Source organism: Aegilops tauschii, chromosome 1 (genome assembly GCF_002575655.3).
Source record: "Aegilops tauschii subsp. strangulata cultivar AL8/78 chromosome 1, Aet v6.0, whole genome shotgun sequence".
NCBI lineage: Eukaryota > Viridiplantae > Streptophyta > Magnoliopsida > Poales > Poaceae > Aegilops > Aegilops tauschii.
This window is the reverse complement of record NC_053035.3, coordinates 299,440,440-299,449,578: the sequence shown is the minus strand read 5'-3', so window position 1 is coordinate 299,449,578 and position 9,139 is coordinate 299,440,440. Positions and strand designations below refer to the sequence as shown.

General features: G+C 53.0%; 1 long non-coding RNA gene across 1 annotated transcript; it reads left to right on the top strand.

Annotated features, from left to right (window-relative positions):
- Nucleotides 1–3,291: 3,291 nt before the first annotated feature.
- Nucleotides 3,292–6,982, top strand: LOC141021278 (uncharacterized). The gene is made up of 2 exons (XR_012181888.1): nucleotides 3,292–5,491; nucleotides 6,728–6,982. It is a non-coding gene; the product is annotated as an uncharacterized lncRNA (long non-coding RNA).
- The last annotated feature ends 2,157 nt before the right edge of the window (nucleotides 6,983–9,139 follow it).

The following is a 9,139-nucleotide window of genomic DNA, read 5'->3' as shown; positions in this document are numbered from 1 at the left end:
ACGCCGCCATCGCCCGCCTGCGGGTGATGGTCCAGTCGGAGGGCCTGACGGGGCCCGACCTCCTGGCCGTGTTCGTCACGCGCCGGGTTCTTCCGCTCCAGAGCCGGCCTCATCTGATCTGTCAGATGAGCGGCTAGCTCGATCCGAGCCGAATGTGCACCAAGGAGATGCCGCAGCACGACGCCGCCTCCATGGTGAATTACCTCGCCAACTGCCAACTTTCCGAAGACTGGCAATTCGGCAAGGAGCCATATAGCCGTGCCAATCCTCCGCCTGCGGTACGCTCCCCTCGTTTCTTTTTCTCTCTCTCTCTCAGCCTTGTCGCCGAGTTCTTCTGGGCCGACTCTAACTCAGTCGGCTCGTTCTTTTGACAGGGTCCTCTGCTTCGGCCGGCCGGCGGGACAGACGTGGAGCGCCGCTTCGTCCCCGATCGGACCGAGCACGACCAGGAAGACCCCGACCTGGGGGCGGTCCATATGGAGGACGCCGTCGAGCCGGCCGGTGGCCAAGCCGGCGGCGAAGCAGGCGGCTCCGGGTTCACCGCTACCTTCGACGACTGGGCGGACGAGGATGAAGCCGAAGCTGTCCCGCACCGCCAGCCGGCATCCGGACGCGGCGCGGGCTCCTCCGGCGCGCAGCCTGCTCGGGGTAGAGGCCAGAAGCGTCGCGCCGCCCCGGGCTAGTTCGGCAGCCGAACGAAGAAGCCCAGGAGCGGGGCGGCCGCCACCAGGCGGGAAGAGGCGGCCGCGAAGGCGGCTCGCTTCCGCAAAGTGGTGAAGCAGCCGCAGACCGTGTCGGCGTAAGTTCTCTTTCTTTATGTACTTTCTTTCTTTCTTTGGTGGTTCTTGAACCTTTGTCTTCTTTTTTTCGACGATCAGAGCTCCGCTGTCACTTGAGCGGGCGGCTGCCGGCTCCGTTGTCGAGTCGCCAGGGGGCTCTGGGAGCACCACCCGCCGCGTAGATCCCCGCGCCGCCCTCCAGGAGGCGACGGAAAGGAATGCGCGGGAGGTGCGGGAGGAGCAGGAAGCACGGGAGGCGGAGGCACGGAAGGCAGCCGCCGCCCAGGCGGCTCGGGAGGAAGAGGCGGCGAAGGCGCTCGCCGAGGCCGCAGCCAAGGCCCAGGCGGAGGCTGAGGCCGAGGCGGCGGCAGGGGAGGCTTTGATGGTCACCCCCCTGCGGACCATGGCGCCCGGGGACGTGGAGCCCTCGCCCGGGGGAGCCAGCGGTTCCCAGCCGGGGCTGGGAGGAAGCGGCGACGACGTCATCATCTTGGAGAAGGCGCCGGAGCCGACTCCTCCGACTAGGGCGGCCCAAGGCGGCCAGCCTGAGCCTGCGCCCGCACAGTCGGTGGAGGGCGAGCCGGCCGCGGGAGCTGAGGTGGCGGTCCGGGTTCCGCCAAGCCGGCGTGCAGGGAAGGCCGCGTCGGAGCCACAGCCGGCCGTGGGCTCCGGCTCGTCGGCCCGAGACGCGGAGGTGGCCAGCGCTACCTCGGGGTGGACGCTGGGCGGAGGGACAGCCGTGGTGAACGTCGCTGCACAAGACGTCCGGACCCGGCTCCAAAGCCAAGCCGCGGCGCTAAGGCAGTTCACCGATGAATTCCTCGCAACGCGGGCAGCCATCCGGGTTAGCATTCCTATCTTGTTCTTTCTTGATCTTGATTTCTCTTCTTGATCTTGATTTCTCTCGTGGGGGCGCGTCAGCGCACCCACTGGGTGTAGTCCCCGAGTTCCGAGTCGGCTGCTGAGCAGGCGGCTTGGAACTTCTTGGAGATTTTGTCTTTGCTGCTTTTGTTCTCACTTCAGTCTTCTGTCCGTCTTGCAGGACTACCACAACCTCCGAGCGGCCGCCTTCAACTCCGAGGCTCGGGAGTTGACTCAGAAGACCGCCGATCTTACTGAGAGCCGAGGTATGTGACTTGATCTTTATCTCATGTGGGGGCGCGTCAGCGCACCCACTGGGTGTAGTCCCCGAGATTCGGGCCGACTGCTGAGCAGTCGGCTCGGATCTTCCTTGATGATTTCTCATTGTTCTTCTTCTTCTTCTATCTCTGCAGCGGCCAACGCCAGTCTGAGAGCACAGCTGGGGGAGTCCCAGACTGCTCTTCGTGCCAAGGACGCGGAGCTCGCCGCCTTGGTGCAGGAGCGCGACCGCCTGGTCAAGAAGCTGGCCGACCAGGAGGAAGGCCACAAGGCGGCGCTGAAGGCTGCGCAGGATCGCGAAGCCACCCTCCAGGCCGAGTTCGAGACGGAGGCGGCCGGCTGGGCAGAGGCCAGGCAGACTCTGGTCTCCGGCTATGGCCAGATCGAGGATCTGGTTGACGGTAAGTCATCAACCCCTTCGTCCTTTCTTGCCATCTGCCACTTTGACTTGTTTTTCTGATTTTGGTGTTCTTCTTTTCTTTTCTCCTTCGCGTAGAGTACTTCCCTGGCTATTCAACTGCCGCCAACCAGGCCATCGAAGCCCGTCGCCAGGCGAAAAGGCAAGCCGGCTTCGAGATCTCGCCCACCGCCGGCCGCTCGCTGGAGGAACAGCTCCTGGCGATCCAGGCTCGCATCCAGCCGGCTCACAGGCTGCTCCGCCGGCTTCAGCGTGCCGGGTCGCAGGTCTTGGCCGCCCTCTGGCCCGGCCAAGTGGTCCCTCGCACCCCTAGTCGGACCGCCGACTGGCTGGAGGTGGCAGTCGGCCGCTTCGAGGCTTGGAAGGCGTCAGCGGCTCGCTCCGGCGCCAGGCGGGCGCTGGAGTTCGTCAAGGCCTGGTATCCCGGCCTGAACCTGGACCAGCTGGCTACCTGGTGGCAGCAAGCCGACACGGAGCTGGAGCCGGCGTGGTGTAACGCCCCAAGACCGACGCTTCAGAAGACTTCCTTATTTTCGTGATCGCCGCGTGTTTCTTTTGGTGCTTGCTCTTTTATTTTTGCATTGCATCATGTCATCATGCCATCATGTCATTAATTTTTAAAACTCAACCAAGTAAACTGCATGGATCTTCGATCTATTTAAATCGAGGGAAGGGTGACTTCTCTTTAGAACATATCCTCCCAATATTAGGGAGCTATATTAAAAATATTCCATTAACTTTGGAATCACCATAACACACTTGCAATTTAATTCTCATGCCTTTTGCTTCATGTTTGCTCTCCAAACTTTTGCCATAAATTCTTATCTATTTTATAGAAGCTCCGCCTAAATCCGAACATTTTTGGACCTTCCCAACCCTCACTTCCCTTAAATCATTTGAATTTACATCGTCCAATCAGGCCACTTCTATTTTTCCTGGATCAACCATATTTTTGTGAGTCCGGGAAAATTACCCGCATATGCAAATTCTTTCCCTAACCCTACCTTTCTTTTTCTTCTCTCTAGTTCTTTTCTGCTAAAAGAAATTAGAAAGAGAAGAGAAGCCCAGCAGGCCCATTTGCCTCCCAAAGCCCAGCCGCTACTCTGTTAACCCTAGCTCGTCTAACCTCCTAGCGCCGCCAGGGAGACCCATCGCTCGATCCTCACCCTCTCCCTCTCGTTCTCCCACAGCGCCGCCACACACACGCACACACGCATCGCATAGCCCTCGATCCCCCTCGCTCCGTCCCTCCAGCGCCATCGTCGCCCCGCCTCCGTTCGGCTCCCACGCCGAAGTCCACCGCCGCGGCCCTGCCGGACGTTGGTGACCCCGACGCGCCCGCGCCCGATCTGCTCTGGCCCGCCTAGCTCATCATCTCCGCCCCGCGCTTTGACTCAGCGCCGCCCCGCCATGGATGCCGCCATGGACGCCGAGTTCCCCGCCGGTCGCCTCTGCCTCGACCCCGCGTCCTCGCCTCCGGCGGCCGTCACCGTTCCGTGCACACCGCTGCCCCGAGCTGCTTCGCCTCCCTCCTCCGACAAGCGCCACGCCTCCTGCCTCTCCGCGACCCTCGCTGCAGCTCCCTCCCGAGCTCGTCGTCGACCCGCCATTCGCCTCCAGCCCTCGTCCGCGGCCGCGCCAAGCCACTCTCCATCGACCTCCGCGACCAGTGCCTCCACTACCTCCCTGTCGCTGCGCCTGCCTCCTCTCGTCGCTGCCGCCTTCCGTTCCCCGTCACCGCGCCAGTAGCCACCGCCGCTGTGGTCTTCTGCATCGCCAACACCAGCACCCGCGGCCCTCTGCTTCGCCTCGCCAAGCCGTCGATGTTCCTCCTCCGGTGCCCTGTCCCCGTTGGTTTTGCTCGAGCACGCCACCACTGCACCTCAAGTTCTGCTACATGCAACAGCTAGTACCTTGGAACGTCTACGACTACGCGGACTCGCCAAGTACCACGACGACCGTGTACCACTACTTCCACTACGAGTTTCGAGAACGTCTACTTCTTCTACACCGCACCGAAACGCCGAGTTCCTCGCCGTGACCCCGAACACCTACGGAAACTTGTGCGACTATGTACGTGAACGACTACCATCGCCCCAAAGACCTCGAACCCGTCAAGTACCTCTCCGAAAACGAACGTGTGCCACTACTTCCACTACCGTCGCCGAAGACCCGTGTAACGGAACCGTCAAGTTCGACTACCTCCGCGTGTACCGCTACTTCCACTACCGTCGTGAAAACGACTACTTCCATGATGACCCCGTGAACAACTACTTCCACTTCGAACGCGATTCGCCCTGAATGCACGCTTCGAAGGTATAACCCCGAGACGACGTCCGTGGACCGAATGCATGTGTGTTGTATGAGATGCTCGTGGTTGCACCGCTTTTGAGTTGTCATTCCATGTTCCTCCTTGTTGTCATGCCATCGTTCCGTGGGAACCCGGTAACCGGGAGCACCCTACCATTCTCTTGCGTGTTTCACACATCCGCACAATCCTCCTTGTGCCGGTATCTCTGTGAGCTACCGGAACCGATATGTTGCCGTGGCACCATTTTCGGATTCGTTTTCGTGGCACCCCTTCCTTCCGCCATGGTGACCAAATGCTTCATAACATGCTCTTGTCCACATTTTCATAAAATTGCTTAAACCTTGCATATGTCATCCGCATCTTGATAACAACATTTAAATGTAAATAATTGATGGTTGCATTAAAATTGCTAAATGACATGAGGATTTTCCGGTATTGTCGTTTGTTGTTTCCGGCCTCATTCAAACTTGCCTTCATAGATAGCTTCCATATGCTTCACCTCTTGCCATGGCTAAAAACATTTAATATTGTTGGGTCCATAAACGAGAGAGAACTAAATAATTGATGTGGTGTTTCGTCAATATGCAATTCGTTGCATATTGAACTCCACTTAATTTGTAGTATTGTTTGTTGCACTTTGCCATGCATATTTAAACCGGACATGCATCATACTTGTTTGTGCATCATGCCATGTGTATGTGGGGGTTGTTTACTATGTTGTTTGTTTCTTTCCGGGTTGCTTCTCTCGTGAGCTTCGGTTTCTTTCCGGAGTTGTGAGGATTCGTTCGACTACGTCTGCTTGTCTTCTTCATGGACTCGTTCTTCTTCCTTGCGGGATCTCAGGCAAGATGACCATACCCTCGAAATCACTTCTATCTTTGCTTGCTAGCCGTTCGCTCTATTGCTATGCCGCGTTACCTATTCACTTGCTCTTCAAGCCTCCCAAATTGCCATGAACCTCTAACCTTGTCACCCTTCCTAGCAAACCGTTGTTTGGCTATGTTACCGCTTTTGCTCAGCCCCTCTTATAGCATTGCTAGATGCAGGTGAAGATGAAGATTGCTCCATGTTGGATTCTATTTATGTTGGGATATCACAATATCTCTTATCTTAATTAATGCATCTATATATTTGGTAAAGGGTGGAAGGCTCGGCCTTATGCCCGGTGTTTTGTTCCACTCTTGCCGCCCTAGTTTCCGTCATACCGGTGTTATGTTCCTTGATTTTGCGTTCCTTACGTGGTTGGGTGAATTATGGGACCCCCTTGACAGTTCGCTTTGAATAAAACTCCTCCAGCAAGGCCCAACCTTGGTTTTACCATTTGCCTACCTAAGCCTTTTTCCCTTGGGTTCTGCAGACTCAAGGGTCATCTTTATTTTAAACCCCCTGGCCAGTGCTCCTCTGAGTGTTGGTCCAACCCGTCAGTCGCCGGTGGCCACCAGGGGCAACTCTGGGCTGGCCTACCGGAAGCTTGGACAATCCGGTGTGCCCTGAGAACGAGATATGTGCAGCTCCTATCGGGATTTGTCGGCACATTCGGGCGGCTTTGCTGGTCTTGTTTTACCATTGTCGAAATGTCTTGTAACCGGGATTCCGAGACTGATCGGGTCTTCCCGGGAGAAGGAATATCCTTCGTTGACCGTGAGAGCTTATAATGGGCTAAGTTGGGACACCCCTGCAGGGTATAAACTTTCGAGAGCCGTGCCCGCGGTTATGTGGCAGATGGGAATTTGTTAATATCCGGTTGTAGAGAATTTGACACTTGACCTTAATTAAAACGCATCAACCGCGTGTGTAGCCGTGATGGTCTCTTCTCGGTGGAGTCCGGGAAGTGAACACGGTTTCTGGGTTATGTTTGACGTAAGTAGGAGTTCAGGATCACTTCTTGATCATTGCTAGATCACGCCCGTTCCGTTGCTTCTCTTCTCGCTCTTATTTGCGTTTGTTAGCCACCATATATGCTTAGTCGCTGCTGCAAACTCACCACCTTACCCTTGCCTCCTCTTAAGCTTAAATAGTCTTGATCTCGCGGGTGTGAGATTGCTGAGTCCTCGTGACTTACAGATACTTCCAAAATAGTTGCAGGTGCCGATGGGACCAGTGCAGATGACGCAACTGAGCTCAAGTGGGAGCTCGATGAAGATCATGTCCGTTGTGTTGTTTCTTTTCTATTTGATCAGTAGTGGAGCCCAGTTGGGACGATCAGGGATCTAGCAGTTGGGTTGTCTTCTTTTCTTTTGGTTCGGTAGTCGGACCTATGTGTGTATCTTGAATGATGTATGATTTATTTATGTATTGTGTGAAGTGGCGATTGTAAGCCAACTCTTTATCCCATTCTTGTTCATTACATGGATTGTGTGAAGATGACCCTTCTTGCGACAAAACCACTATGCGGTTATGCCTCTAAGTCGTGCCTCGACACGTGGGAGATATAGCCGCATCATGGACGTTACAAGTTGGTAATCAGAGCCATCCCCGACTTAGGAGCCCCCTGCTTGATCGAATCGCTGGCGTTGTTGAGTCTAGAAAAAAAATGTTTTGAGTTTTAGGATTATATATATCGGAGAGTAGGATTCTTTTTACTCCTCTGTCCCTTCGTCGCTCTGGTGAGGCCTCCTGACGTAGAAGTTTTGACTATTCTCTCCTCAAATTTCACTAAAAAAAAATTTAGGATCACGCGGGTATCTTGGAATCGTTCTGATGGTTTTGTGACGAGAACATTGTTCTTGGTGCCTCCTGTCATTTAGGGGTTGTGGCAGTGTCCCGGGGAGTTGAGCTCCGAGGTGTTGTCGTCACAATTTTATCGTTGCAGTTCTGGAATACCTGAGTTTCGCCGACATCGAAATCTCTTTTATGCAGTTGTTGGTGAGATCACCTCGACGCCACCCAGTACTGGGGCGGGAGTTCGGGAGTATTGCCATAACTTGTATAATGGATGTTTTTCGAAGGTTGAGGTAAACGATTTCCGGAGTTTTCTTGGTTATGTGTTGACGGATGGATACAGCTGGCTCTAGGTATTGTTAGTTTGGGTGATATATTTTTGTGTCCCCTGTATCCCCAACACCAGATTGCATAACCAGAAAGTTTCGGGAGTTTATAAGTGGGAATTCAAGTAGCTCTTAGGATATCTTTCCGACAAATGCATGATATGAGATTGGGGTTCGACGTCTAGTGGTCCGCCTGTATACGGTTGATTTTACAGTGGTCTCGTTGTGTCTTAAAGAGTCCATGGCTTTGCCGACTCGGGGACGCTTCGTATGTCATGTGCACAGCCTTGTACATGATGGTGCTGTACGATTGAGCCCGTGTGGGCCCCACCACGAAAACTTCGGACGAAATATCTATCATATGTTTGTTCCGGCTTATTCCGCAAGCCAATCCTTTGTTTTGTTTTAAGTTGTGGTATTCGAGTTGCTTCGAAGTCAAATGTTGAATCCATACCTTCCCTAAACGGTGTTCTCATATTTCTATGTGTATATTAATCTTGATCATCGAGATTGCCATCTTAATTCTATTTCCAACTGGTGTGTTTCTCTTCAAGATGATCCCATCATTCTCCCCATCCGAAAGATCAACTCTAAGTTTTCTCAACGGTGTTCGTTTCATCCGACCCAAGTTGCCTTTGTTTTTTTTTCCGCCCTCCCACCCTTTTTCTTCAAGGAATCAGATGTCTTAACCAAGTATCCATTTTATTGATGCAAAGTCTCTTCATTCTTTTCTTTCAATGTTCTTATCCGGTGATTTTCCATGAAGATGCTCACGAAACTTCAAGTTTTTCATTCTTCATTCTTTTTCTTCTCCGGTGGATTAAATTCAAGCTTTGTCGATCATATTTTTTCCTCGTTTCAAATGTTTTTTCTCGTGTCGGTGTATCTCTTAATCACTCACCTCTCGTTTTCCATGTGTTCCGGAGTGTTGAAGATATCTCAGTAGATTCGTGTTTTCATTCAAGATCCGTTCAAGCTATTTTGAGGTTGTTATCTCATTCAAGCCATTTAATTCAACCGGTGCAATCTCCTTTTCAACTTATCATTTCAATGGTGTTTCTCTTGAGTGGGCCCTAACCCACAGGTCTTTTTTTCAGGATCTTACCTGACTCTTCTAATTTTTCTGGAGTTATTCCCAAATTCTTTTCGAAGTTTGACGTAAAAATGAGTTATCATCAGTCATATTTCTTCTCCAAGATCGCTTTCAAATTCTTTTCATCGTTGGTTCAACCTTTCTAAATTTTTCATCCCGGAGTATCTCAATAATTCATGGTGGTGTTTCTCATCATCATTCTCCACATTTGAAGACCGAAGAAGAATTTCTCCTAAATCCTATCCGTTCTCTCAAGATTCATGGTTCTAGCTTCATGCCATCCTCTCATAATTGTTTTTGATTGTGAGAATTCTTTTCAACCATCCGGAGCATTTCAGGAGTCTTTTCAGTTTGATTCTTCGAAGGCCATCATTTCAGAACATTTCTTCGTTCTAAGTTTTCAGCTTCGTT